This window comes from Pseudophryne corroboree, unplaced genomic scaffold (assembly GCF_028390025.1).
Source record: "Pseudophryne corroboree isolate aPseCor3 unplaced genomic scaffold, aPseCor3.hap2 scaffold_191, whole genome shotgun sequence".
Taxonomy (NCBI): domain Eukaryota; kingdom Metazoa; phylum Chordata; class Amphibia; order Anura; family Myobatrachidae; genus Pseudophryne; species Pseudophryne corroboree.
In genome coordinates, this window is record NW_026968548.1 from 553,530 (window position 1) to 580,756 (window position 27,227).

Here is a 27,227-nt window from a genome sequence, read left to right on the forward strand (position 1 = left end):
GGATTACTTTAATGAACAAAAAAAAATGCATATAGCAGAGGATAGTTTCAATCTGCCTACCTCTGGGTTATGGACCCAGCATGCTTCCATTACAGTACTCTGCTGCACATGTAAGTGCAAGAGATCCTGAAGCACTCACTCATCATGGGAAAGTACCAATGTGTTTCTTCATTGGTTGATGGAAGAAACATCTTACAAAAACTCTCCACATTATTGACTTTTTAAAATGTTTCTAGGAATCGTTCTAGATGAATGCTTATTAGCCTTTGTCAGTAAGTACTTTCGCAAAGTGTCGCTGTGGCGCAATCAGTTAGTGTGTAAGGCTATTAACCAAAAGGTTGGTGGTTCAATCCCTCCCAGGGACATAATTGACCTTGTTATAAGATTTTGGTGATCTTTAAGCAGACAAGTCAAAATTTCAAACCCCCTGTTATGGTGTAGGGTACCTGGCCTTCTCTGATGTAATCAGAGTTAGATTTGATTCAGTGATTTTATAAAAACAGCTAGGAAGCACAATTTAGCAGTGGGTTGCAGAGAAAAAGAAATATGCTGGCAGAAAAATCCAATTGAGTGATTAAACAGCTCTTCATTTTCTGGCTTTATTTTTAAACTAATTTGTTCTCTGAAAAGTGTCCACAAAGCCAAGTATCTGATTAACATATTTGTAGGGATGGTTTTTCACCTATTACTAAATTAAACTTGCTTCATTGGAAAGGCAGCAAGATGCATCCTCATTTCAATATCTACTGAAATAATACAGGTTGACACCAGGAAACATTAACGCCACTGCATCCTTGCTGCTTTCTCATGTGGAAGTCTGTTTAATGTGAAAACAAGGTGATATCTAATTAGCACACAGGTAAGGAATTAAGAAAATCTTTATTTAAGGGTAAAGATGTTTCTCACAAAATCATTGCCCCAATGCATCATTGAAATTCAAGCTGGAAAGATGATTTTAATATATCACTTGTACATTTTGTATTGCTCTTCTGGTGACAATGTAGTTTGTTTTTGTCAATTACCATTTTAATAATAGGGTAAAGAAAATTAAGTGGATTTTTGAAAGAAAACAATACTGTCAATATACTATTAAAACAAATTAAAATGGTAAAAGTTATTGTACTTTAAGTAAAAATAAAAGCTAAAATATCAATCCCAGTTTTGGATTACTTTAATGAACAAAAAAAAAATGCATATAGCAAAGGATAGTTTCAATCTGCCTACCTCTGGGTTATGGGCCCAGCATGCTTCCATAGCAGTACTCTGCTGCACATGTAAGTGCAAGAGATCCTGAAGCACTCACTCATCATGCGAAAGTACCAATGTGTTTCTTCATTGGTTGCTGGAAGAAACATCTTACAAAAACTCTCCAGATTATTGACTTTTTAAAGTTTTTCTAGGAAACGTTCTAGATGAAAGCTTATTAGTCTTTGTCAGTATATTCTTTTTGCAAAGTGTCTCTGTGGCGCAATCGGTTAGTGTGTTCAGCTATTAATCAAAAGGTTGGTGGTTCAATCCCACCCAGGGACGTAATTGACCTTGTGATCAGATTTTGGTGATATTTAAGTAGACAAGTCAAAATTGCAAACCCCCTCTTATAGTGTAGGGTACCTGGCCTTCTCTGATGTAATCAGAGTTAGATTTGATTAAGTGATTTTATAAAAAAACAGCTAGGAAGCACAATTTAGCAGTGGGTTGCAGAGAAAAAGAAAAATGCTGGCAGAAAAATACAATTGAGTGATTAAACAGCTCTTCATTTTCTGGCTTTATTTTTATGATAACAAATTTGTTCTCTGAAAAGTGTCCACAAAGCCAAGTATCTGATTAACATATTTGTAGGGATGGTTTTTCACCTATTACTAAATTAAACTTGCTTCATTGGAAAGGCAGCAAGATGCATCCTCATTTCAATATCTACTGAAATAATACAGGTTGACACCAGGAAACATTAACGCCACTGCATCCTTGCTGCTTTCTCATGTGGAAGTCTGTTTAATGTGAAAACAAGGTGATATCTAATTAGCACACAGGTAAGGAATTAAGAAAATCTTTATTTAAGGGTAAAGATGTTTCTCACAAAATCATTGCCCCAATGCATCATTGAAATTCAAGCTGGAAAGATGATTTTAATATATCACTTGTACATTTTGTATTGCTCTTCTGGTGACAATGTAGTTTGTTTTTGTCAGTTACCATTTTAATAATCGGGTAAAGAAAATTAATTGGATTTTTGAAAGAAAACAATACTGTCAATATACTATTAAAACAAATTAAAATGGTAAAAGTTATTGTACTTTAAGTAAAAATAAAAGCTAAAATATCAATCCCAGTTTTGGATTACTTTAATGAACAAAAAAAAAATGCATATAGCAGAGGATAGTTTCAATCTGCCTACCTCTGGGTTATGGACCCAGCATGCTTCCATTACAGTACTCTGCTGCACATGTAAGTGCAAGAGATCCTGAAGCACTCACTCATCATGGGAAAGTACCAATGTGTTTCTTCATTGGTTGATGGAAGAAACATCTTACAAAAACTCTCCACATTATTGACTTTTTAAAATGTTTCTAGGAATCGTTCTAGATGAATGCTTATTAGCCTTTGTCAGTAAGTACTTTTGCAAAGTGTCGCTGTGGCGCAATCAGTTAGTGTGTAAGGCTATTAACCAAAAGGTTGGTGGTTCAATCCCACCCAGGGACATAATTGACCTTGTTATCAGATTTTGGTGATCTTTAAGCAGACAAGTCAAAATTTCAAACCCCCTGTTATGGTGTAGGGTACCTGGCCTTCTCTGATGTAATCAGAGTTAGATTTGATTCAGTGATTTTATAAAAACAGCTAGGAAGCACAATTTAGCAGTGGGTTGCAGAGAAAAAGAAATATGCTGGCAGAAAAATCCAATTGAGTGATTAAACAGCTCTTCATTTTCTGGCTTTATTTTTATGCTAACAAATTTGTTCTCTGAAAAGTGTCCACAAAGCCAAGTATCTGATTAACATATTTGTAGGGATGGTTTTTCACCTATTACTAAATTAAACTTGCTTCATTGGAAAGGCAGCAAGATGCATCCTCATTTCAATATCTACTGAAATAATACAGGTTGACACCAGGAAACATTAACGCCACTGCATCCTTGCTGCTTTCTCATGTGGAAGTCTGTTTAATGTGAAAACAAGGTGATATCTAATTAGCACACAGGTAAGGAATTAAGAAAATCTTTATTTAAGGGTAAAGATGTTTCTCACAAAATCATTGCCCCAATGCATCATTGAAATTCAAGCTGGAAAGATGATTTTAATATATCACTTGTACATTTTGTATTGCTCTTCTGGTGACAATGTAGTTTGTTTTTGTCAATTACCATTTTAATAATAGGGTAAAGAAAATTAAGTGGATTTTTGAAAGAAAACAATACTGTCAATATACTATTAAAACAAATAAAAATGGTAAAAGTTATTGTACTTTAAGTAAAAATAAAAGCTAAAATATCAATCCCAGTTTTGGATTACTTTAATGAACAAAAAAAAAATGCATATAGCAAAGGATAGTTTCAATCTGCCTACCTCTGGGTTATGGGCCCAGCATGCTTCCATTGCAGTACTCTGCTGCACATGTAAGTGCAAGAGATCCTGAAGCCCTCACTCATCATGCGAAAGTACCAATGTGTTTCTTCATTGGTTGCTGGAAGAAACATCTTACAAAAACTCTCCAGATTATTGACTTTTTAAAGTTTTTCTAGGAAACGTTCTAGATGAATGCTTATTAGTCTTTGTCAGTATATTCTTTTTGCAAAGTGTCTCTGTGGCGCAATCGGTTAGTGTGTTCAGATATTAATCAAAAGGTTGGTGGTTCAATCCCACCCAGGGACGTAATTGACCTTGTGATCAGATTTTGGTGATATTTAAGTAGACAAGTCAAAATTGCAAACCCCCTCTTATGGTGTAGGGTACCTGGCCTTCTCTGATGTAATCAGAGTTAGATTTGATTAAGTGATTTTATAAAAAAACAGCTAGGAAGCACAATTTAGCAGTGGGTTGCAGAGAAAAAGAAAAATGCTGGCAGAAAAATACAATTGAGTGATTAAACAGCTCTTCATTTTCTGGCTTTATTTTTATGATAACAAATTTGTTCTCTGAAAAGTGTCCACAAAGCCAAGTCTCTGATTAACACCTTTGTAGGGATGGTTTTTCACCTATTACTAAATTAAACTTGCTTCATTGGAAAGGCAGCAAGATGCATCCTCATTTCAATATCTACTGAAATAATACAGGTTGACACCAGGAAACATTAACGCCACTGCATCCTTGCTGCTTTCTCATGTGGAAGTCTGTTTAATGTGAAAACAAGGTGATATCTAATTAGCACACAGGTAAGGAATTAAGAAAATCTTTATTTAAGGGTGAAGATGTTTCTCACAAAATCGTTGCCCCAATGCATCATTGAAATTCAAGCTGGAAAGATGATTTTAATATATCACTTGTACATTTTGTATTGCTCTTCTGGTGACAATGTAGTTTGTTTTTGTCAGTTACCATTTTAATAATCGGGTAAAGAAAATTAATTGGATTTTTGAAAGAAAACAATACTGTCAATATACTATTAAAACAAATTAAAATGGTAAAAGTTATTGTACTTTAAGTAAAAATAAAAGCTAAAATATCAATCCCAGTTTTGGATTACTTTAATGAACAAAAAAAAATGCATATAGCAGAGGATAGTTTCAATCTGCCTACCTCTGGGTTATGGACCCAGCATGCTTCCATTACAGTACTCTGCTGCACATGTAAGTGCAAGAGATCCTGAAGCACTCACTCATCATGGGAAAGTACCAATGTGTTTCTTCATTGGTTGATGGAAGAAACATCTTACAAAAACTCTCCACATTATTGACTTTTTAAAATGTTTCTAGGAATCGTTCTAGATGAATGCTTATTAGCCTTTGTCAGTAAGTACTTTTGCAAAGTGTCGCTGTGGCGCAATCAGTTAGTGTGTAAGGCTATTAACCAAAAGGTTGGTGGTTCAATCCCACCCAGGGACATAATTGACCTTGTTATCAGATTTTGGTGATCTTTAAGCAGACAAGTCAAAATTTCAAACCCCCTGTTATGGTGTAGGGTACCTGGCCTTCTCTGATGTAATCAGAGTTAGATTTGATTCAGTGATTTTATAAAAACAGCTAGGAAGCACAATTTAGCAGTGGGTTGCAGAGAAAAAGAAATATGCTGGCAGAAAAATCCAATTGAGTGATTAAACAGCTCTTCATTTTCTGGCTTTATTTTTATGCTAACAAATTTGTTCTCTGAAAAGTGTCCACAAAGCCAAGTATCTGATTAACATATTTGTAGGGATGGTTTTTCACCTATTACTAAATTAAACTTGCTTCATTGGAAAGGCAGCAAGATGCATCCTCATTTCAATATCTACTGAAATAATACAGGTTGACACCAGGAAACATTAACGCCACTGCATCCTTGCTGCTTTCTCATGTGGAAGTCTGTTTAATGTGAAAACAAGGTGATATCTAATTAGCACACAGGTAAGGAATTAAGAAAATCTTTATTTAAGGGTAAAGATGTTTCTCACAAAATCATTGCCCCAATGCATCATTGAAATTCAAGCTGGAAAGATGATTTTAATATATCACTTGTACATTTTGTATTGCTCTTCTGGTGACAATGTAGTTTGTTTTTGTCAATTACCATTTTAATAATAGGGTAAAGAAAATTAAGTGGATTTTTGAAAGAAAACAATACTGTCAATATACTATTAAAACAAATAAAAATGGTAAAAGTTATTGTACTTTAAGTAAAAATAAAAGCTAAAATATCAATCCCAGTTTTGGATTACTTTAATGAACAAAAAAAAAATGCATATAGCAAAGGATAGTTTCAATCTGCCTACCTCTGGGTTATGGGCCCAGCATGCTTCCATTGCAGTACTCTGCTGCACATGTAAGTGCAAGAGATCCTGAAGCCCTCACTCATCATGCGAAAGTACCAATGTGTTTCTTCATTGGTTGCTGGAAGAAACATCTTACAAAAACTCTCCAGATTATTGACTTTTTAAAGTTTTTCTAGGAAACGTTCTAGATGAATGCTTATTAGTCTTTGTCAGTATATTCTTTTTGCAAAGTGTCTCTGTGGCGCAATCGGTTAGTGTGTTCAGATATTAATCAAAAGGTTGGTGGTTCAATCCCACCCAGGGACGTAATTGACCTTGTGATCAGATTTTGGTGATATTTAAGTAGACAAGTCAAAATTGCAAACCCCCTCTTATGGTGTAGGGTACCTGGCCTTCTCTGATGTAATCAGAGTTAGATTTGATTAAGTGATTTTATAAAAAAACAGCTAGGAAGCACAATTTAGCAGTGGGTTGCAGAGAAAAAGAAAAATGCTGGCAGAAAAATACAATTGAGTGATTAAACAGCTCTTCATTTTCTGGCTTTATTTTTATGATAACAAATTTGTTCTCTGAAAAGTGTCCACAAAGCCAAGTCTCTGATTAACACCTTTGTAGGGATGGTTTTTCACCTATTACTAAATTAAACTTGCTTCATTGGAAAGGCAGCAAGATGCATCCTCATTTCAATATCTACTGAAATAATACAGGTTGACACCAGGAAACATTAACGCCACTGCATCCTTGCTGCTTTCTCATGTGGAAGTCTGTTTAATGTGAAAACAAGGTGATATCTAATTAGCACACAGGTAAGGAATTAAGAAAATCTTTATTTAAGGGTGAAGATGTTTCTCACAAAATCGTTGCCCCAATGCATCATTGAAATTCAAGCTGGAAAGATGATTTTAATATATCACTTGTACATTTTGTATTGCTCTTCTGGTGACAATGTAGTTTGTTTTTGTCAGTTACCATTTTAATAATCGGGTAAAGAAAATTAATTGGATTTTTGAAAGAAAACAATACTGTCAATATACTATTAAAACAAATTAAAATGGTAAAAGTTATTGTACTTTAAGTAAAAATAAAAGCTAAAATATCAATCCCAGTTTTGGATTACTTTAATGAACAAAAAAAAATGCATATAGCAGAGGATAGTTTCAATCTGCCTACCTCTGGGTTATGGACCCAGCATGCTTCCATTACAGTACTCTGCTGCACATGTAAGTGCAAGAGATCCTGAAGCACTCACTCATCATGGGAAAGTACCAATGTGTTTCTTCATTGGTTGATGGAAGAAACATCTTACAAAAACTCTCCACATTATTGACTTTTTAAAATGTTTCTAGGAATCGTTCTAGATGAATGCTTATTAGCCTTTGTCAGTAAGTACTTTTGCAAAGTGTCGCTGTGGCGCAATCAGTTAGTGTGTAAGGCTATTAACCAAAAGGTTGGTGGTTCAATCCCACCCAGGGACATAATTGACCTTGTTATCAGATTTTGGTGATCTTTAAGCAGACAAGTCAAAATTTCAAACCCCCTGTTATGGTGTAGGGTACCTGGCCTTCTCTGATGTAATCAGAGTTAGATTTGATTCAGTGATTTTATAAAAACAGCTAGGAAGCACAATTTAGCAGTGGGTTGCAGAGAAAAAGAAATATGCTGGCAGAAAAATCCAATTGAGTGATTAAACAGCTCTTCATTTTCTGGCTTTATTTTTATGCTAACTAATTTGTTCTCTGAAAAGTGTCCACAAAGCCAAGTATCTGATTAACATATTTGTAGGGATGGTTTTTCACCTATTACTAAATTAAACTTGCTTCATTGGAAAGGCAGCAAGATGCATCCTCATTTCAATATCTACTGAAATAATACAGGTTGACACCAGGAAACATTAACGCCACTGCATCCTTGCTGCTTTCTCATGTGGAAGTCTGTTTAATGTGAAAACAAGGTGATATCTAATTAGCACACAGGTAAGGAATTAAGAAAATCTTTATTTAAGGCAGGGGTGGCCAACCAGTCAGTGACAAAGAGCCAAAAAACCTTGTTAGGTACGTCAAAGAGCCGACATCGAGCCGATGGCGCGCATGCAAAAATGGAATGTGGCCTTGTGCCTGCTAGACCACACCCCTGGTATAAAAGTCATTGAAAAAGCCAAAACGACATAAAATAATTTTTTTAACGCCAAATCCATTGAAAAAGCCACTTTCACATAATAAACTTCAGCTCCCCCATGTGTCACTCCAGCCAGCTCCCCCATGTGTCACTCCTGCTAGCACCCTCCTATGTCACTCCAGCCAGCTCCCCCATGTCACTCCAGCCAGGTCTCCCATGTGTCACTCCACTACTGCCAAGACTCTGCTCTGTCACTCCAGTCAGGTCTCCCATGTGTCACTCCAGCCAGCTCTCCCATGTGTCACTCCAGCCAACACCCTCCTGTCACTCCAGCCAGCTCTTCCATGTGTAACTCCTGCTAGCACCCTCCTATGTCACTCCAGCCAGCTCCCCCGTGTCACTCCAGCCAGCTCTCCCATGTGTCACTACTGCCAAGACCCTGCTGTGTCACTCCAGCCAGGTTTCCCATGTGTCACTACTGCCAACACCCTGCTGTGTCACTCCAGCCCGCTCTCTCATGTGTCACTCCTGCCAACACCCTCCTGCCACTCCAGCCAGCTCTTCCATGTGTCACTCCTGCTAGCACCCGCCTATGTCACTCCAGCCAGCTCCCCTATGTCACTCCAGCCAGCTCTCCCATGTGTCACTCCTGCTAGCACCCTCCTATGTCACTCCAGCCAGCTCGCCCATGTGTCACTCCTGCCACCACCCTCCTATGTCACACCAGCCAGCTCTCCCATGTGTCACTCCTGCCAACACCCTCCTGTCACTCCAGCCAGCTCTTCCATGTGTCACTCCTGCTATCACCCTCCTATGTCACTCCAGCCAGCTCTCCCATGTTTCACTCCTGCTACCACCCTCCTGCGTCACTCCTGCCAGGACCCTCCTGTGTCTCTCCAGCCAGCTCTGCCATGTGTCACTCTAGCCCACGCTTATGTATCACTACAGCCCCCCCCCCCCCCCCCCATCAACTCATGCTATTGCGGCAGTCCCTAATGTTTCCTCTGTTTGCTTGTGGGTGTCTCACCTCTAGTATCTGGCTCCTTCAGTTTTCAGTCCCTGTAGTGCTGCTGCGTGTCTGGCTGGAGTGCATCGGTTTCTGTTTCTGTTGTGGTCACATGATTTAGAGTGTTGGGAGCCACATTTGAATAAAGAAAGAGCCACATGCGGCTCAAGAGCCACAGGTTGGCCACCGCTGATTTAAGGGTAAAGATGTTTCTCACAAAATCATTGCCCCAATGCATCATTGAAATTCAAGCTGGAAAGATGATTTTAATATATCACTTGTACATTTTGTATTGCTCTTCTGGTGACAATGTAGTTTGTTTTTGTCAATTACCATTTTAATAATAGGGTAAAGAAAATTAAGTGGATTTTTGAAAGAAAACAATACTGTCAATATACTATTAAAACAAATTAAAATGGTAAAAGTTATTGTACTTTAAGTAAAAATAAAAGCTAAAATATCAATCCCAGTTTTGGATTACTTTAATGAACAAAAAAAAAATGCATATAGCAAAGGATAGTTTCAATCTGCCTACCTCTGGGTTATGGGCCCAGCATGCTTCCATAGCAGTACTCTGCTGCACATGTAAGTGCAAGAGATCCTGAAGCACTCACTCATCATGCGAAAGTACCAATGTGTTTCTTCATTGGTTGCTGGAAGAAACATCTTACAAAAACTCTCCAGATTATTGACTTTTTAAAGTTTTTCTAGGAAACGTTCTAGATGAAAGCTTATTAGTCTTTGTCAGTATATTCTTTTTGCAAAGTGTCTCTGTGGCGCAATCGGTTAGTGTGTTCAGCTATTAATCAAAAGGTTGGTGGTTCAATCCCACCCAGGGACGTAATTGACCTTGTGATCAGATTTTGGTGATATTTAAGTAGACAAGTCAAAATTGCAAACCCCCTCTTATAGTGTAGGGTACCTGGCCTTCTCTGATGTAATCAGAGTTAGATTTGATTAAGTGATTTTATAAAAAAACAGCTAGGAAGCACAATTTAGCAGTGGGTTGCAGAGAAAAAGAAAAATGCTGGCAGAAAAATACAATTGAGTGATTAAACAGCTCTTCATTTTCTGGCTTTATTTTTATGATAACAAATTTGTTCTCTGAAAAGTGTCCACAAAGCCAAGTATCTGATTAACATATTTGTAGGGATGGTTTTTCACCTATTACTAAATTAAACTTGCTTCATTGGAAAGGCAGCAAGATGCATCCTCATTTCAATATCTACTGAAATAATACAGGTTGACACCAGGAAACATTAACGCCACTGCATCCTTGCTGCTTTCTCATGTGGAAGTCTGTTTAATGTGAAAACAAGGTGATATCTAATTAGCACACAGGTAAGGAATTAAGAAAATCTTTATTTAAGGGTAAAGATGTTTCTCACAAAATCATTGCCCCAATGCATCATTGAAATTCAAGCTGGAAAGATGATTTTAATATATCACTTGTACATTTTGTATTGCTCTTCTGGTGACAATGTAGTTTGTTTTTGTCAATTACCATTTTAATAATAGGGTAAAGAAAATTAAGTGGATTTTTGAAAGAAAACAATACTGTCAATATACTATTAAAACAAATTAAAATGGTAAAAGTTATTGTACTTTAAGTAAAAATAAAAGCTAAAATATCAATCCCAGTTTTGGATTACTTTAATGAACAAAAAAAAATGCATATAGCAAAGGATAGTTTCAATCTGCCTACCTCTGGGTTATGGGCCCAGCATGCTTCCATTGCAGTACTCTGCTGCACATGTAAGTGCAAGAGATCCTGAAGCACTCACTCATCATGCGAAAGTACCAATGTGTTTCTTCATTGGTTGCTGGAAGAAACATCTTACAAAAACTCTCCAGATTATTGACTTTTTAAAGTTTTTCTAGGAAACGTTCTAGATGAATGCTTATTAGTCTTTGTCAGTATATTCTTTTTGCAAAGTGTCTCTGTGGCGCAATCGGTTAGTGTGTTCAGCTATTAATCAAAAGGTTGGTGGTTCAATCCCACCCAGGGACGTAATTGACCTTGTGATCAGATTTTGGTGATATTTAAGTAGACAAGTCAAAATTTCAAAAACCCCTGTTATGGTGTAGGGTACCTGGCCTTCTCTGATGTAATCAGAGTTAGATTTGATTCAGTGATTTTATAAAAACAGCTAGGAAGCACAATTTAGCAGTGGTTTGCAGAGAAAAAGAAATATGCTGGCAAAAAAATCCAATTGAGTGATTAAACAGCTCTTCATTTTCTGGCTTTATTTTTATGCTAACAAATTTGTTCTCTGAAAAGTGTCCACAAAGCCAAGTATCTGATTAACATCTTTGTAGGGATGGTTTTTCACCTATTACTAAATTAAACTTGCTTCATTGGAAAGGCAGCAAGATGCATCCTCATTTCAATATCTACTGAAATAATACAGGTTGACACCAGGAAACATTAACGCCACTGCATCCTTGCTGCTTTCTCATGTGGAAGTCTGTTTAATGTGAAAACAAGGTGATATCTAATTAGCACACAGGTAAGGAATTAAGAAAATCTTTATTTAAGGGTGAAGATGTTTCTCACAAAATCGTTGCCCCAATGCATCATTGAAATTCAAGCTGGAAAGATGATTTTAATATATCACTTGTACATTTTGTATTGCTCTTCTGGTGACAATGTAGTTTGTTTTTGTCAATTACCATTTTAATAATAGGGTAAAGAAAATTAAGTGGATTTTTGAAAGAAAACAATACTGTCAATATACTATTAAAACAAATTAAAATGGTAAAAGTTATTGTACTTTAAGTAAAAATAAAAGAGCAAAAATATCAATCCCAGTTTTGGATTACTTTAATTAACAAAAAAAAATGCATATAGCAGAGGATAGTTTCAATCTGCCTACCTCTGGGTTATGGGCCCAGCATGCTTCCATTGCAATACTCTGCTGCACATGTAAGTGCAAGAGATCCTGAAGCACTCACTCATCATGGGAAAGTACCAATGCGTTTCTTCATTGGTTGATGGAAGAAACATCTTACAAAATCTCTCCAGATTATTGACTTTTTAAAGTTTTCTAGGAATTGTTCTAGATGAATGCTTATTAGCCTTTGTCAGTATGTACGTTTGCAAAGTGTCTCTGTGGTGCAATCGGTTAGTGTGTTTGGTTATTAACCAAAGGGTTGGTGGTTCAATCCCACCCAGGGATGTTATTGACCTTGTCATCAGATTTTGGTGATCTTTAAGTAGACAAGTCAAAATTTCAAACCCCGTCTTATGGTGTAGGGTACCTGGCCTACTCTGATGTAATCAGAGTTAGATTTGATTAAGTGATTTTATCAAAAAACAGCTAGGAAGCACAATTTAGCAGTGGGTTGCAGAGAAAATGAAATATGCTGGCAGAAAAATCCAATTGAGTGATTAAACAGCTCTTCATTTTCTGGCTTTATTTTTATGCTAACAAATTTGTTCTCTGAAAAGTGTCCACAAAGCCAAGTATCGGATTAACATCTTTGTAGGGATGGTTTTTCACCTATTACTAAATTAAACTTGCTTCATTGGAAAGGCAGCAAGATGCATCCTCATTTCAATATCTACTGAAATAATACAGGTTGACACCAGGAAACATTAACGCCACTGCATCCTTGCTGCTTTCTCATGTGGAAGTCTGTTTAATGTGAAAACAAGGTGATATCTAATTAGCACACAGGTAAGGAATTAAGAAAATCTTTATTTAAGGGTGAAGATGTTTCTCACAAAATCGTTGCCCCAATGCATCATTGAAATTCAAGCTGGAAAGATGATTTTAATATATCACTTGTACATTTTGTATTGCTCTTCTGGTGACAATGTAGTTTGTTTTTGTCAATTACCATTTTAATAATCGGGTAAAGAAAATTAAGTGGATTTTTGAAAGAAAACAATACTGTCAATATACTATTAAAACATATTAAAATGGTAAAAGTTATTGTACTTTAAGTAAAAATAAAAGAGAAAAAATATCAATCCCAGTTTTGGATTACTTTAATTAACAAAAAAAAAATGCATATAGCAGAGGATAGTTTCAATCTGCCTACCTCTGGGTTATGAACCCAGCATGCTTTCATTACAGTACTCTGCTGCACATGTAAGTGCAAGAGATCTTGAAGCACTCACTCATCATGGGAAAGTAACAATGTGTTTCTTCGTTGGTTGATGGAAGAAACATCTTACAAAAACTCTCCAGATTATTGACTTTTAAAAGTTTTTCTAGGAAACGTTCTAGATGAATGCTTATTAGCCTTTGTCAGTATGGACTTTTGCAAAGTGTCTCTGTGGCGCAATTGGTTAGTGTGATTGGTTATTAACCAAAGGGTTGGTGGTTCAATCCCACCCAGGGATGTAATTGACCTTGTTATCAGATTTTGGTGATCTTTAAGTAGACAAGTCAAAATTTCAAAAACCCCTGTTATGGTGTAGGGTACCTGGCCTTCTCTGATGTAATCAGAGTTAGATTTGATTCAGTGATTTTATAAAAACAGCTAGGAAGCACAATTTAGCAGTGGTTTGCAGAGAAAAAGAAATATGCTGGCAAAAAAATCCAATTGAGTGATTAAACAGCTCTTCATTTTCTGGCTTTATTTTTATGCTAACAAATTTGTTCTCTGAAAAGTGTCCACAAAGCCAAGTATCTGATTAACATCTTTGTAGGGATGGTTTTTCACCTATTACTAAATTAAACTTGCTTCATTGGAAAGGCAGCAAGATGCATCCTCATTTCAATATCTACTGAAATAATACAGGTTGACACCAGGAAACATTAACGCCACTGCATCCTTGCCGATGATAACCTCAAGTTGGGTCATTCGGTGCTGCAGAGTCGTACGCACTCTTCCACCCGTTCAAGAGCTTTGGTATAACCCCATGGTTCTTAATGTGACCCCAGCATCCTCTAGGTCGTATGAGAAAATAGGATTTTAATACCTACCGGTAAATCCTTTTCTCTTAGTCTGTAGAGGATGCTGGGCACCCGTCCCAGTCCATACTGTGTCTGCAGTTATTACTTGTGGTTATACACATGTTGTGTTATGGTTCTGGTCAGCTTTTTGCTGCAATTGTTCATGCCGTTGGCTTGTGTTCTGTTGAATGCCACGTTCTGCGGCATGCTTAAGGTGTGAGCTGGTAAGATGCTCACCTTAGTTTAACAATAAATCCTTTCCTCGAAATGTCCGTCTCCCTGGGCACAGTTCCTATAACTGGAGTCTGGAGGAGGGGCATAGAGGGAGGAGCCAGTTCACACCCTTTGATAGTCTTAAAGTGCCCATGTCTCTTGCGGATCCCGTCTATACCCCATGGTTCTTAATGTGACCCCAGCATCCTCTACGGACTAAGAGAAAAGGATGCCCTTGCGCACTATCCTGACTTCTCCTCCCGTCTGCTTACTTTGTGCCTTCCAACGCACAATGCGAACTACAGGTGGTGCTGCAGGGCCCACACCCTTTTACTTGCCTTACAGAACAGCTCTGGAGCTGTTACAGTGCCCAGCTGCTGCAAGAAATCAGCTTGAATGCTTCAGGGGATGGGGCATGGCCAACATGAGCCCCACACCAAAGGAGGGTGTGGGTGTTTAATGAGAACTAGGGGTCATCCAAGCACTGCAAAAGGCCGCCATGCCCTGCACGCCCCTTTTCTCTTTTCATATGCAGATGAGGGTTCCAGCCAACTTTGGCCCACTGCTTGGATAACATCACTGTATGCAAATCCGTCTGCTGCAGACCTTCCCCCAGGAATGCTTGTACTTGATGTTGCATATGGTTTGATATTTGATGGTGCTTCAGTATTAGGCAGCCTTCCGCCCTCCCATGTTCATCTGAAAAGATGTGGTCTCCCTGCAGTTGTTGTCCCCAGACGAGAGTTCCCTTGTGCTTCCTCAGTTGAATCTCCTTAACTTGACGGGGGAGGGGCTGCCCGAGCAGCCACCCTCCCCAGCCCTATCCCAACTCATACTTATTTTGCATATGAGATCTCTTGATCATGAAGATTGTTCTCACAGGGTGAGGTTCATCCATTATATTTTAAAATAGGAAGGTACAAATTACATATTTGAATTGCATTTATGTGCTGGATTCAAATGTCCCCCCCCCCCCTTCCATTCTCAATTGTGCCCGTCAGCAGCTATTCTAAGGTTGCTGCCAATGGGTGTGACACATTAATTTCTTCTGTGGGGTACACTGGACTCCACAAGGATTCACATTGGGGTGTAGAGTAGGATCTTGATCTGAGGCACCAACCGGCTCAAAGCTTTTGACTGTTCCCAAGATGCTCAGTGCATTCTCCTCTATAACCCCGCTTCCATGAACAGGGAGCTCAGTTTGTAGTTGGTGCCTTCAGTAGCAGGCCACTTAACAGGGGCCTGCCTCAGGCAGCCTATTCTTAGCTATAAATTTTGACAAGAAAAGAAGAACTTGTTTTATGAGAATCTACAAGGGCTGCAGCAGGCTAGGTCTAATAGACATCTTTACTGCAGCTTCATCACTCCCAGCGGCGCTGTATACTCCCGTGCCCTGGTTGCTGGGTCACTGCAGCGGAGGCTCCGGTTTCATCCTAAGGTCAGTCACACACACACCACCCTTCCGGATCACGAGGCCGCTGATGAAGGGGAGCGTGGCCGTAGGGGGTGGACCGTGTGCGCACTGGCGTGGACACTGATTACTGGGCAGCCGCTCCACTAGCCACCAGGTACAGTTAAGGAGCACAGGTCTGGGGGTTTTTCTCCTATATTAACCCAATTTTGTACTGCCCGCAGCGCATTGTGATAGGTAATAGGGCCTGATTCAGGTTGGATTGCAATCACAATAAGCGATCCAACTGCAAAAATTGCTAAGAGCATACGCATGTGCCTGCATTTTCTGTGGCACCCCGCAGAGAATGCGATCGCCTCTGCCTGTCAATCGGGGCGGGGGGGGGGGGGATAGGTGGGTCAGCAACACTCCATTTCCAAGTCAGGGATGGAGCGGTGCGGGGGCAAGGCTTCAAAATGGGGTCTGCAACGGAGGAGACACAGGGGGCGTGGTCACAGCGGCTGTATGACATCACATTCAGCCGCTGTGATCACAAAAATGGTGGCGGCTTCCTGCGCGCACATACAGTCTGCACCAGCAGGAGGCTACATCATTTTTTATGATCACGCTGAACTGCAGTGCGACTGCAATTACAGCATGGACAAGAAGGGAGGCGTCATGCTGGGTGGCCATGCCCTTTCACTGTGCAGGAGCCAGCACCGCTCACACACTAGTCCCCGGGTGCAGCCCCCAACCCCCGGGACACCCGGAGCAACAAAATGTAGATTCAGGCCACCAGGCCACGCCCCTACCTATGAAACCATGCCTCCTTTTTACCATTGCGCTGCTTATCTGCGCGCACTGCATTACAATCTCCCTCGCCACCTCTCTGGGTGTCACCAGTGATAGTGACACCTCTGCCATGCTTGTAGCAGCTGGTCCTAAGATCTACGCCTCAAGCCCTGAGTGTTTGCCCTTGTGACTTGTTGATCATCATAGCGAAGCAGATGCTTACAGAAAACTGCAGGGGCTTAGATTGAAAATAAAAAAATTGATAGGTATAAGGTAGAGAGGAGCGGGTTCGGTTCTCCGAGAACCGAATTCCCCACGAACTCCACGTTGTTTACACTGGTCCGAGGCAGGCTCGGTTGTTCCCGCCTGACTCGGAAAACCTGAAAAAGGGAAAATGTCATCATCCCGCTGTCGGATTCTCGCGAGATTCGGATTCCATATAAAGAGCTGCGCGTTGCCGCCATTTTTACTCGTGCATTGAAGATAGAGCGGAATGGACGTGGCTATGTTCTCTCAGTGGAAATCTCAATATCAGTGCTCAGTATCAGTGGTTACTTATTGCTGCTCAGTAATACTAGTAGTGTGTCTCTCCTGCTCAGTTTCAGTTCTCAGTAGTATCCTCATCAGTGCTCAGTATCACTGCTCATTGTCTTGTGCTGCATTGTGGTGCTCAGCATACTACAGTACATTACTAATAGTCCAGTGCTGCATCTTGCTGCTCAGTGTCAGTTCTAGTATCCTCATCAGTGCTCACTATCACTCTTCATTGCATTTTGGTTTTCTGTATACTACAGTAACATAGTAATATAGTAACATATAGTAACATAGTTTTTGAGGTTGAATAGAGGCAAATTGCCCATCGTGTTCAACCTGTTTTAAGTTGTGATGATTCTACATACTTGCTGAATAATGTTTTATGACTAGTTAGCTACTATAACTCATGTTACCCCCGGATTAACCATGTTAATATTTTAAGTATTATAACCTTGGATAGCTTTTTCATTCAGAAATGTATCCATTCCTTTTTTAAATCCAATTACAGAGTCCACCATTACCACCTTCCCTGGCAGGGAATTCCACATCCTGATTGCCCTAACAGTGAAGATCATAGTATCTCACCTGGCAGGTAAGTAGGAGTTGGGCTAGAGCTGTGGAGGATTGCTGCTCGGGCACCCCCTGTCAAGTGAAGGAGATCCAACTGAGGCAGCACAAGGGAACTCTCGAAAGAAGAACAAGGCTAGAGGAAGATCTGAGACAAAGAAATCTGACTTTTACCAGAGCTGACCAGAGGAAAGCACAAACACAGTCCCCCACTACCACAAATAATGCAGTCGAGTTTCCCACATTTGGGGAAATCACAGGGGTCAGCATACCCAGAATGCAATGAATGAACCTCACCCTGGGAGAACAATCTTCATGACCATGGTATCTCCTATGCAAAATAAGTATGATTTGGGATAGGGCTGGGGAGGGCCGCTGCTCAGGCACATCTCTGTCAAGTAAAGGAGATTCAACTGAGGCAGCACAAGGGAACTCTCATCTGGGGACAACAACTGCAGGGAGAACACATATTTTCAGATGAAAATCTTGGTCATGCTCTGGTTTCTCTTCAGAACGAACAAATCTTTCGCCTTTTACTAAAGATTTCCGTGGAGAGGAGCAAAACTGAGTTTTACCTCAATTTTTGCATGCCCCATCTTTTTGGGGTTTCTTTTATCGGTTTAAAGATAGAATGAGTGTGCTTTAATGAAAGCTCATTTGCATAGAAATGACAGTAAATGTTTGTTTCTTTTCAAACAGAACTTTCTTGACCATGCTACTTGCTTGAAAGATCTGGGAGCACATGGAATACAGTACAAACCATGCTTATAGCAAGGAGAAGCCAGGTGAGAAATCTGCTTTCTTTCAAATTGGGCGCTCACTTTGATCTGAATGAGGACTGCTGGCATGGCACTCAGGCGACAGGTGGAATCTTGGTCATGCTCTGGTTTCTCTTCAGAACTAACAAATATTTCGCCTTTTATTAAAGATTTCCGTGGAGAGGAGCAAAACTGAGTTTTATCTCAATTTTTGCATGCCCCATATTATTGGGGTTTCTTTTATCAGTTTAAAGACAGAACGAGTGTGCTTTCTTGTTAGCTTTAATGTAAGTTTATTTGTATAACAATGACAGTAAATGTCTGTTTCTTTTCAAGCAGAACTTTCTTGACCATACTAATTGCTTGAAAGATCTGGGAGCACATGGAAAAGAGTACAAACCATGCTTATAGCAAGGGGAAGCCTGGTGAGAAATCTGCTTTCTTTCTTTCAAATTGGGTGCTCACTTTGAGCTGAATGAGGACTGCTGGCATCAGGGCCGGCTCTAGGCATGTTCGAATAGAGCGGCCGCGCAGGGCGCCACCCTTAATGGGCGCCTCGCGCTGGCGCCGCCATATTCGATGCTGGAGCCGGCCCTGTGTGTGTGCTGCTGCAGCATTTGGCGGTCGCGCTGTGTATGCGCGCTGCGCGGCGCCGGTATCTAACGTCAGACGCCGGCGCCGCGCATAGCCCGCCTGCACAAGTGGCCGCCCACCCGCCCGCCAGCCCGGACCCAGGCTCAGGCTCACTCGCCCGGCTTCCCGCCCGCCCGCCAGCGCTCCCACACAGGCGGACAGCAGTACTCCTCCCCAGCGCCGCAGGTATTTTTTTTTGGGGGGGGGGGGGGAGATCCGCACTGTGGGGGCATTTCTGGCACACAGGGGGCATTTTTGGTTATGTGGGGGCATTTCTGGCACTGTGGGGGCATTTCTGGCTCTGTGGGGGGCATTTCTGGCACTGTGGGGGCATTTCTGGCACTGTGGGGGCATTGCATATCTGGCTCTGTGGGGGCATATTTGGCACTGTGGGGACATATCTGGCCCTGTGGGGGCATATCAGGCACTGTGGGGACATTTCTGGCACTGTGGGGGCATTTCTGGCACTGTGTGGGCATTTCTGGCACTGTGGGGGCATTTCTGGCACTGTGGGGGCATTTATCTGGCTCTGTGGGGGCATTTATCTGGCTCTGTGGGGGCATTTATCTGGCACTGTGGGGGCATTTCTGGCACTGTGGGGGCATTTCTGGCACTGTGGGGACATATCAGGCACTGTGGGGGCATATCTGGCACTGTGGGGGCATATCTGGCACTGTGGGGGCATATCTGGCACTGTGGGGGCATTTCTGGCACTGTGGGGGCATTTCTGGCACTGTGGGGGCATTTATCTGGCTCTGTGGGGGCATTTATCTGGCACTGTGGGGGCATTTATCTGGCACTGGGGGCATTTATCTGGCACTGTGGGGGCATTTCTGGCACCGTGGGGGCATATCTGGCACTGTGGGGGCATATCTGGCACTGTGGGGACATATCTGGCACTGTGGGGGCATTTATCTGGCTCTGTGGGGGCATTTATGTATCAGGCACCGTGGGGGCATTTATGTATCAGGCACCGTGGGGGCATTTATGTATCATGCACCGTGGGGGCATTTATGTATCATGCACCGTGGGGGCATTTATGTATCAGGCACCGTGGGGACATTTATGTATCTGGCACCGTGGGGGCATTTATGTATCTGGCACCGTGGGGGCATTTATGTATCTGGCACCGTGGGGGCATTTATGTATCAGGCACCGTGGGGGCATTTATGTATCTGGCACCGTGGGGGCATTTATGTATCTGGCACCGTGGGGGCATTTATGTATCTGGCACCGTGGGGGCATTTCTTGCACTGTGGGGGCATTTCTTGCACTGTGGGGACATTTCTTGCACTGTGGGGGCATATCTTGCACTGTGAGGGCATTAATGTATGTGGCACTGTGGGGGCATATCTGCGCTGTGGGGGCATTTATCCATCTGGAACTGTGTGGCCATTTATGTAGCTGGCACTGCTGGGAGGCATGTCACGTGTAGCTGGCACTGCTGGGGGGCATGTCATGTGTAGCTGGCACTGCTGGGGGGCATATCATGTAGTGTTCCCGCTAGGCGTCTGTGGCTGGGCAGTGTGTCTCAGTGCTCTACCTGGCGCAATGTGTCTAACGTGCTCTTATAGGAGGTTCTACCTGGTGCAATGTGTATTAGCTGCACTACTGTGTGGTGTAATGTGAATTGCCACTATAATGTGGCTACGCACCTTCCCCACGAAGTAACTCCCCTAAATTTTTGCTGCGCGCCTTCGGCGCGCACTGTCCATGCTTTAGCGTGTGGAAATGGGAACAACAAGCATTACAGTATGTACATCATTTTGCCCACCTAACTTAAAAATGTGCCCTCCCTGTGATCAGCAACCTGCCCTAAAAAGTGAACACTAGCACGTGTAGCTGGCACTGCTGGAGGGCATGTCATGTGTAGCTGGCACTGCTGGGGGACGAGACCACGCCCACTTTTTCAAGAGGCCACGCCCACTTTTCCAAGGGCGCGCGCGCCTTCGGCGCGCGCATGGGGGGGGGGCACTTTTACATTTTCTCGCTCAGGGTGCTAGTAGGCCTGGAGCCGGCCCTGGCTGGCATGGCACTCAGGCGACAGGTGGAATCTTGGTCATGCTCTGGTTTCTCTTCAGAACGAACAAATCTTTCGCCTTTTACTAAAGATTTCCGTGGAGAGGAGCAAAACTGAGTTTTATCTCAAATTTTGCATGCCCCATCTTATTGGGGTTTTATTTTATCGGTTTAAAGATAGAACGAGTGTGCTTTAATGTAAGCTCATTTGCATAGAAATGACAGTAAATGTTTGTTTCTTTTCAAACAGAACTTTCTTGACTATACTAATTGCTTGAAAGATCTGGGAACACATGGAAAAAAATACAAACCATGTTTATAACTAGGGGAAGCCTGGTGAGAAATCTGCTTTCTTTCTTTCAAATTGGGTGCTCACTTTGAGCTGAATAAGAACTGCTGGCATGGCACTCAGGCGACAGGTGGAATCTTGGTCATGCTCTGGTTTCTCTTCAGAACGAACAAATCTTTCGCCTTTTACTAAAGATTTCCGTGGAGAGGAGCAAAACTGAGTTTTATCTCATTTTTTCCTTGCCCCATCTTATTGGGGTTTTATTTTATCTGTTTAAAGATAGAACGAGTGTGCTTTAATGTAAGCTCATTTGCATAGAAATTACAGTAAATGTTTGTTTCTTTTCAAACAGAACTTTCTTGACCACACTAATTGCTTGAAAGATCTGGGAGCACATGGAAAAGAGTACAAACCATGTTTATAGCAGGGGTAAGCCTGGTGAGAAATCTGCTTTCTTTCATTCAAATTGGGTGCTCACTTTCAGCTGAATGAGAACTGCTGGCATGGCACTCAGGCGACAGGTGGAATCTTGGTCATGCTCTGGTTTCTCTTCAGAACTAACAAATATTTCGCCTTTTATTAAAGATTTCCGTGGAGAGGAGCAAAACTGAGTTTTATCTCAATTTTTGCATGCCCCATATCATACCTCCCAACTGTCCCGATTTTCGCGGGACAGTCCCGTTTTTTGGGGACTGTCCCGCTGTCCCACCTGCGGGCCGCAGTGTCCCGCGGTGGGGAGGACAGTTGGGAGGCTCTGTCTGTCGCTGCCCTGCTTAGCAGAGCAGCGGTGAATAGACGCTGTGCGCATGCGCACAGCGTCTATTCACTGAAGTCAGAGGGAGAGGTGGCATGCCAGCGGCTCACAGAGCGCTGGGCATGCCCCCTCAGTGCCGAAAACGGGGGCGTGACTCGCGATCGCGGGTCCTCCCGCGAAGTCACACCCCCTTTTACTTAGGCCACGCTGCAATTGTTCATGCCGTTGGCTTGTGTTCTGTTGAATGCCACGTTCTGCGGCATGCTTAAGGTGTGAGCTGGTAAGATGCTCACCTTAGTTTAACAATAAATCCTTTCCTCGAAATGTCCGTCTCCCTGGGCACAGTTCCTATAACTGGAGTCTGGAGGAGGGGCATAGAGGGAGGAGCCAGTTCACACCCTTTGATAGTCTTAAAGTGCCCATGTCTCTTGCGGATCCCGTCTATACCCCATGGTTCTTAATGTGACCCCAGCATCCTCTACGGACTAAGAGAAAAGGATGCCCTTGCGCACTATCCTGACTTCTCCTCCCGTCTGCTTACTTTGTGCCTTCCAACGCACAATGCGAACTACAGGTGGTGCTGCAGGGCCCACACCCTTTTACTTGCCTTACAGAACAGCTCTGGAGCTGTTACAGTGCCCAGCTGCTGCAAGAAATCAGCTTGAATGCTTCAGGGGATGGGGCATGGCCAACATGAGCCCCACACCAAAGGAGGGTGGGGGTGTTTAATGAGAACTAGGGGTCATCCAAGCACTGCAAAAGGCCGCCATGCCCTGCACGCCCCTTTTCTCTTTTCATATGCAGATGAGGGTTCCAGCCAACTTTGGCCCACTGCTTGGATAACATCACTGTATGCAAATCCGTCTGCTGCAGACCTTCCCCCAGGAATGCTTGTACTAGATGTTGCATATGGTTTGATATTTGATGGTGCTTCAGTATTAGGCAGCCTTCCGCCCTCCCATGTTCATCTGAAAAGATGTGGTCTCCCTGCAGTTGTTGTCCCCAGACGAGAGTTCCCTTGTGCTTCCTCAGTTGAATCTCCTTAACTTGACGGGGGAGGGGCTGCCAGAGCAGACACCCTCCCCAGCCCTATCCCAACTCATACTTATTTTGCATATGAGATTTCTTGATCATGAAGATTGTTCTCACAGGGTGAGGTTCATCCATTATATTTTAAAATAGGAAGGTACAAATTACATATTTGAATTGCATTTATGTGCTGGATTCAAATGTCCCCCCCCCCCCTTCCATTCTCAATTGTGCCCGTCAGCAGCTATTCTAAGGTTGCTGCCAATGGGTGTGACACATTAATTTCTTCTGTGGGGTACACTGGACTCCACAAGGATTCACATTGGGGTGTAGAGTAGGATCTTGATCTGAGGCACCAACCGGCTCAAAGCTTTTGACTGTTCCCAAGATGCTCAGTGCATTCTCCTCTATAACCCCGCTTCCATGAACAGGGAGCTCAGTTTGTAGTTGGTGCCTTCAGTAGCAGGCCACTTAACAGGGGCCTGCCTCAGGCAGCCTATTCTTAGCTATAAATTTTGACAAGAAAAGAAGAACTTGTTTTATGAGAATCTACAAGGGCTGCAGCAGGCTAGGTCTAATAGACATCTTTACTGCAGCTTCATCACTCCCAGCGACGCTGTATACTCCCGGGGGGGGGGGGGGGGGGGGGGGGGGGGGGGGGGGGGGGGGGGGGGGGGGGCCCTGGTTGCTGGGTCACTGCAGCGGAGGCTCCGGTTTCATCCTAAGGTCAGTCACACACACACCACCCTTCCGGATCACGAGGCCGCTGTTGAAGGGAAGCGTGGCCGTAGGGGGTGGACCGTGTGCGCACTGGCGTGGACACTGATTACTGGGCAGCCGCTCCACTAGCCACCAGGTACAGTTAAGGAGCACAGGTCTGGGGGTTTTTCTCCTATATTAACCCAATTTTGTACTGCCCGCAGCGCATTGTGATAGGTAATAGGGCCTGATTCAGGTTGGATTGCAATCACAATAAGCGATCCAACTGCAAAAATTGCTAAGAGCATACGCATGTGCCTGCATTTTCTGCGGCACCCCGCAGAGAATGCGATCGCCTCTGCCTGTCAATCGGGGCGGGGGGGGGGGATAGGTGGGTCAGCAACACTCCTTTTCCAAGTGAGGGATGGAGCGGTGCGGGTGCAAGGCTTCAAAATGGGGTCTGCAATGGAGGAGACACAGGGGGCGTGGTCACAGCGGCTGTATGACATCACATTCAGCCGCTGTGATCACAAAAATGGTGGCGGCTTCCTGCGCGCACATACAGTCTGCACCAGCAGGAGGCTACACCATTTTTTATGATCACGCTGAACTGCAGTGCGACTGCAATTACAGCATGGTCAAGAAGGGAGGCGTCATGCTGGGTGGCCATGCCTTTTCACTGTGCAGGAGCCAGCACCGCTCACACACTAGTCCCCGGGTGCAGTCCCCAACCCCCGGGACACCCGGAGCAACAAAATGTAGATTCAGGCCACCAGGCCACGTCCCTACCTATGAAACCATGCCTCCTTTTTACCATTGCGCTGCTTATCTGCGCGCACTGCATTACAATCTCCCTCGCCACCTCTCTGGGTGTCACCAGTAATAGTGACACCTCTGCCATGCTTGTAGCAGCTGGTCCTAAGATCTACGCCTCAAGCCCTGAGTGTTTGCCCTTGTGACTTGTTGATCATCATAGCGAAGCAGATGCTTACAGAAAACTGCAGGGGCTTAGATTGAAAATAAAAAAATTGATGGGTATAAGGTAGAGAGGAGCGGGTTCGGTTCTCCGAGAACCGAATTCCCCACGAACTCCACGTGGTTTACACTGGTCCGAGGCAGGCTCGGTTGTTCCCGCCTGACTCGGAAAACCTGAACAAGGGAAAATGTCATCATCCCGCTGTCGGATTCTCGCGAGATTCGGATTCCATATAAAGAGCTGCGCGTTGCCGCCATTTTTACTCGTGCATTGAAGAGAGAGCGGAATGGACGTGGCTATGTTCTCTCAGTGGAAATCTCAATAGCAGTGCTCAGTATCAGTGGTTACTTATTGCTGCTCAGTAATACTAGTAGTGTGTCTCTCCTGCTCAGTGTCAGTTCTCAGTAGTATCCTCATCAGTGCTCAGATCACTGCTCATTGTCTTGTGCTGCATTGTGGTGCTCAGCATACTACAGTACATTACTAATAGTCCAGTGCTGCATCTTGCTGCTCAGTGTCAGTTCTAGTATCCTCATCAGTGCTCACTATCACTGTTCATTGCATTTTGGTTTTCTGTATACTACAGTAACATAGTAATATAGTAACATATAGTAACATAGTTTTTGAGGTTGAATAGAGGCAAATTGCCCATCGTGTTCAACCTGTTTTAAGTTGTGATGATTCTACATACTTGCTGAATAATGTTTTATGACTAGTTAGCTACTATAACTCATGTTACCCCCGGATTAACCATGTTGATATTTTAAGTATTATAACCTTGGATAGCTTTTTCATTCAGAAATGTATCCATTCCTTTTTTAAATCCAATTACAGAGTCCGCCATTACCACCTTTCCTGGCAGGGAATTCCACATCCTGATTGCCCTAACAGTGAAGATCATAGTATCTCACCTGGCAGGTAAGTAGGAGTTGGGCTAGAGCTGTGGAGGATTGCTGCTCGGGCACCCCCTGTCAAGTGAAGGAGATCCAACTGAGGCAGCACAAGGGAACTCTCGAAAGAAGAACAAGGCTAGAGGAAGATCTGAGACAAAGAAATCTGACTTTTACCAGAGCTGACCAGAGGAAAGCACAAACACAGTCCCCCACTACCACAAATAATGCAGTCGAGTTTCCCACATTTGGGGAAATCACAGGGGTCAGCATACCCAGAATGCAATGAATGAACCTCACCCTGGGAGAACAATCTTCATGACCATGGTATCTCCTATGCAAAATAAGTATGATTTGGGATAGGGCTGGGGAGGGCCGCTGCTCAGGCACATCTCTGTCAAGTAAAGGAGATTCAACTGAGGCAGCACAAGGGAACTCTCATCTGGGGACAACAACTGCAGGGAGAACACATATTTTCAGATGAAAATCTTGGTCATGCTCTGGTTTCTCTTCAGAACGAACAAATCTTTCGCCTTTTACTAAAGATTTCCGTGGAGAGGAGCAAAACTGAGTTTTACCTCAATTTTTGCATGCCCCATCTTTTTGGGGTTTCTTTTATCGGTTTAAAGATAGAATGAGTGTGCTTTAATGAAAGCTCATTTGCATAGAAATTACAGTAAATGTTTGTTTCTTTTCAAACAGAACTTTCTTGACCATGCTACTTGCTTGAAAGATCTGGGAGCACATGGAATACAGTACAAACCATGCTTATAGCAAGGAGAAGCCAGGTGAGAAATCTGCTTTCTTTCAAATTGGGCGCTCACTTTGATCTGAATGAGGACTGCTGGCATGGCACTCAGGCGACAGGTGGAATCTTGGTCATGCTCTGGTTTCTCTTCAGAATGAACAAATCTTTCGCCTTTTATTAAAGATTATCCGTGGAGAGGAGCAAAACTGAGTTTTATCTCAATTTTTGCATGCCCCATATTATTGGGGTTTCTTTTATCAGTTTAAAGACAGAACGAGTGAGCTTTCTTGTTGGCTTTAATGTAAGTTTATTTGTATAACAATGACAGTAAATGTCTGTTTCTTTTCAAGCAGAACTTTCTTGACCATACTAATTGCTTGAAAGATCTGGGAGCACATGGAAAAGAGTACAAACCATGCTTATAGCAAGGGGAAGCCTGGTGAGAAATCTGCTTTCTTTCATATTGGGTGCTCACTTTGAGCTGAATGAGGACTGCTGGCATGGCACTCAGGCGACAGGTGGAATCTTGGTCATGCTCTGGTTTCTCTTCAGAACGAACAAATCTTTAGCCTTTTACTAAAGATTTCCGTGGAGAGGAGCAAAACTGAGTTTTATCTAAATTTTTGCATGCCCCATATTATTGGGGTTTCTTTTATCTGTTTAAAGACAGAACGAGTGTGCTTTCTTGTTAGCTTTAATGTAAGTTGCCATAGATGCAGTGAAACACGCGTGTAGGGCACGGCGTGTCCTCGTGTATTTGACTCATGTGAAATGTTATAAAACAAAAATATATGATTATGATGTTAGCTGTTAGTCTCCACTAATAGGGAATAGAAGCTGAGCTATAAGAAAGGAATACACTAGATATGATGTCACTTAGCAATTACAATGTCTAAAGTGCATACAGATAGCTACTAATAACTCTTGATAAGAAAGTATATCAGTGTGGGTATATTTATATGATGGGATATTGGGACTAGTGAATATATATCACTCCTGCTGTCCAG

General features: G+C 42.5%; 10 non-coding genes across 10 annotated transcripts; 8 read left to right on the forward strand and 2 right to left on the reverse strand.

Annotated features, from left to right (window-relative positions):
* Window positions 1-17,609: 17,609 nt before the first annotated feature.
* Window positions 17,610-17,773, reverse strand: LOC135003943 (U1 spliceosomal RNA). The gene has a single exon (XR_010204822.1). It is a non-coding gene; the product is annotated as a U1 spliceosomal RNA (small nuclear RNA).
* A 144-nt stretch (window positions 17,774-17,917) lies between these two features.
* LOC135004165 (U5 spliceosomal RNA) lies at window positions 17,918-18,033 on the forward strand. The gene has a single exon (XR_010205003.1). It is a non-coding gene; the product is annotated as a U5 spliceosomal RNA (small nuclear RNA).
* A 270-nt stretch (window positions 18,034-18,303) lies between these two features.
* Window positions 18,304-18,419, forward strand: LOC135004210 (U5 spliceosomal RNA). The gene has a single exon (XR_010205048.1). It is a non-coding gene; the product is annotated as a U5 spliceosomal RNA (small nuclear RNA).
* Window positions 18,420-20,877: 2,458 nt separating this feature from the next.
* On the forward strand, window positions 20,878-20,993 carry LOC135004191 (U5 spliceosomal RNA). The gene has a single exon (XR_010205029.1). It is a non-coding gene; the product is annotated as a U5 spliceosomal RNA (small nuclear RNA).
* Window positions 20,994-21,268: 275 nt separating this feature from the next.
* Window positions 21,269-21,384, forward strand: LOC135004202 (U5 spliceosomal RNA). Its single transcript, XR_010205040.1, has one exon. It is a non-coding gene; the product is annotated as a U5 spliceosomal RNA (small nuclear RNA).
* Window positions 21,385-21,659: 275 nt separating this feature from the next.
* On the forward strand, window positions 21,660-21,772 carry LOC135004222 (U5 spliceosomal RNA). Its single transcript, XR_010205059.1, has one exon. It is a non-coding gene; the product is annotated as a U5 spliceosomal RNA (small nuclear RNA).
* Window positions 21,773-25,659: 3,887 nt separating this feature from the next.
* On the reverse strand, window positions 25,660-25,823 carry LOC135003955 (U1 spliceosomal RNA). Its single transcript, XR_010204834.1, has one exon. It is a non-coding gene; the product is annotated as a U1 spliceosomal RNA (small nuclear RNA).
* Window positions 25,824-25,967: 144 nt separating this feature from the next.
* On the forward strand, window positions 25,968-26,083 carry LOC135004166 (U5 spliceosomal RNA). Its single transcript, XR_010205004.1, has one exon. It is a non-coding gene; the product is annotated as a U5 spliceosomal RNA (small nuclear RNA).
* A 270-nt stretch (window positions 26,084-26,353) lies between these two features.
* Window positions 26,354-26,470, forward strand: LOC135004217 (U5 spliceosomal RNA). The gene has a single exon (XR_010205054.1). It is a non-coding gene; the product is annotated as a U5 spliceosomal RNA (small nuclear RNA).
* A 282-nt stretch (window positions 26,471-26,752) lies between these two features.
* On the forward strand, window positions 26,753-26,868 carry LOC135004192 (U5 spliceosomal RNA). Its single transcript, XR_010205030.1, has one exon. It is a non-coding gene; the product is annotated as a U5 spliceosomal RNA (small nuclear RNA).
* Window positions 26,869-27,227: the final 359 nt, after the last annotated feature.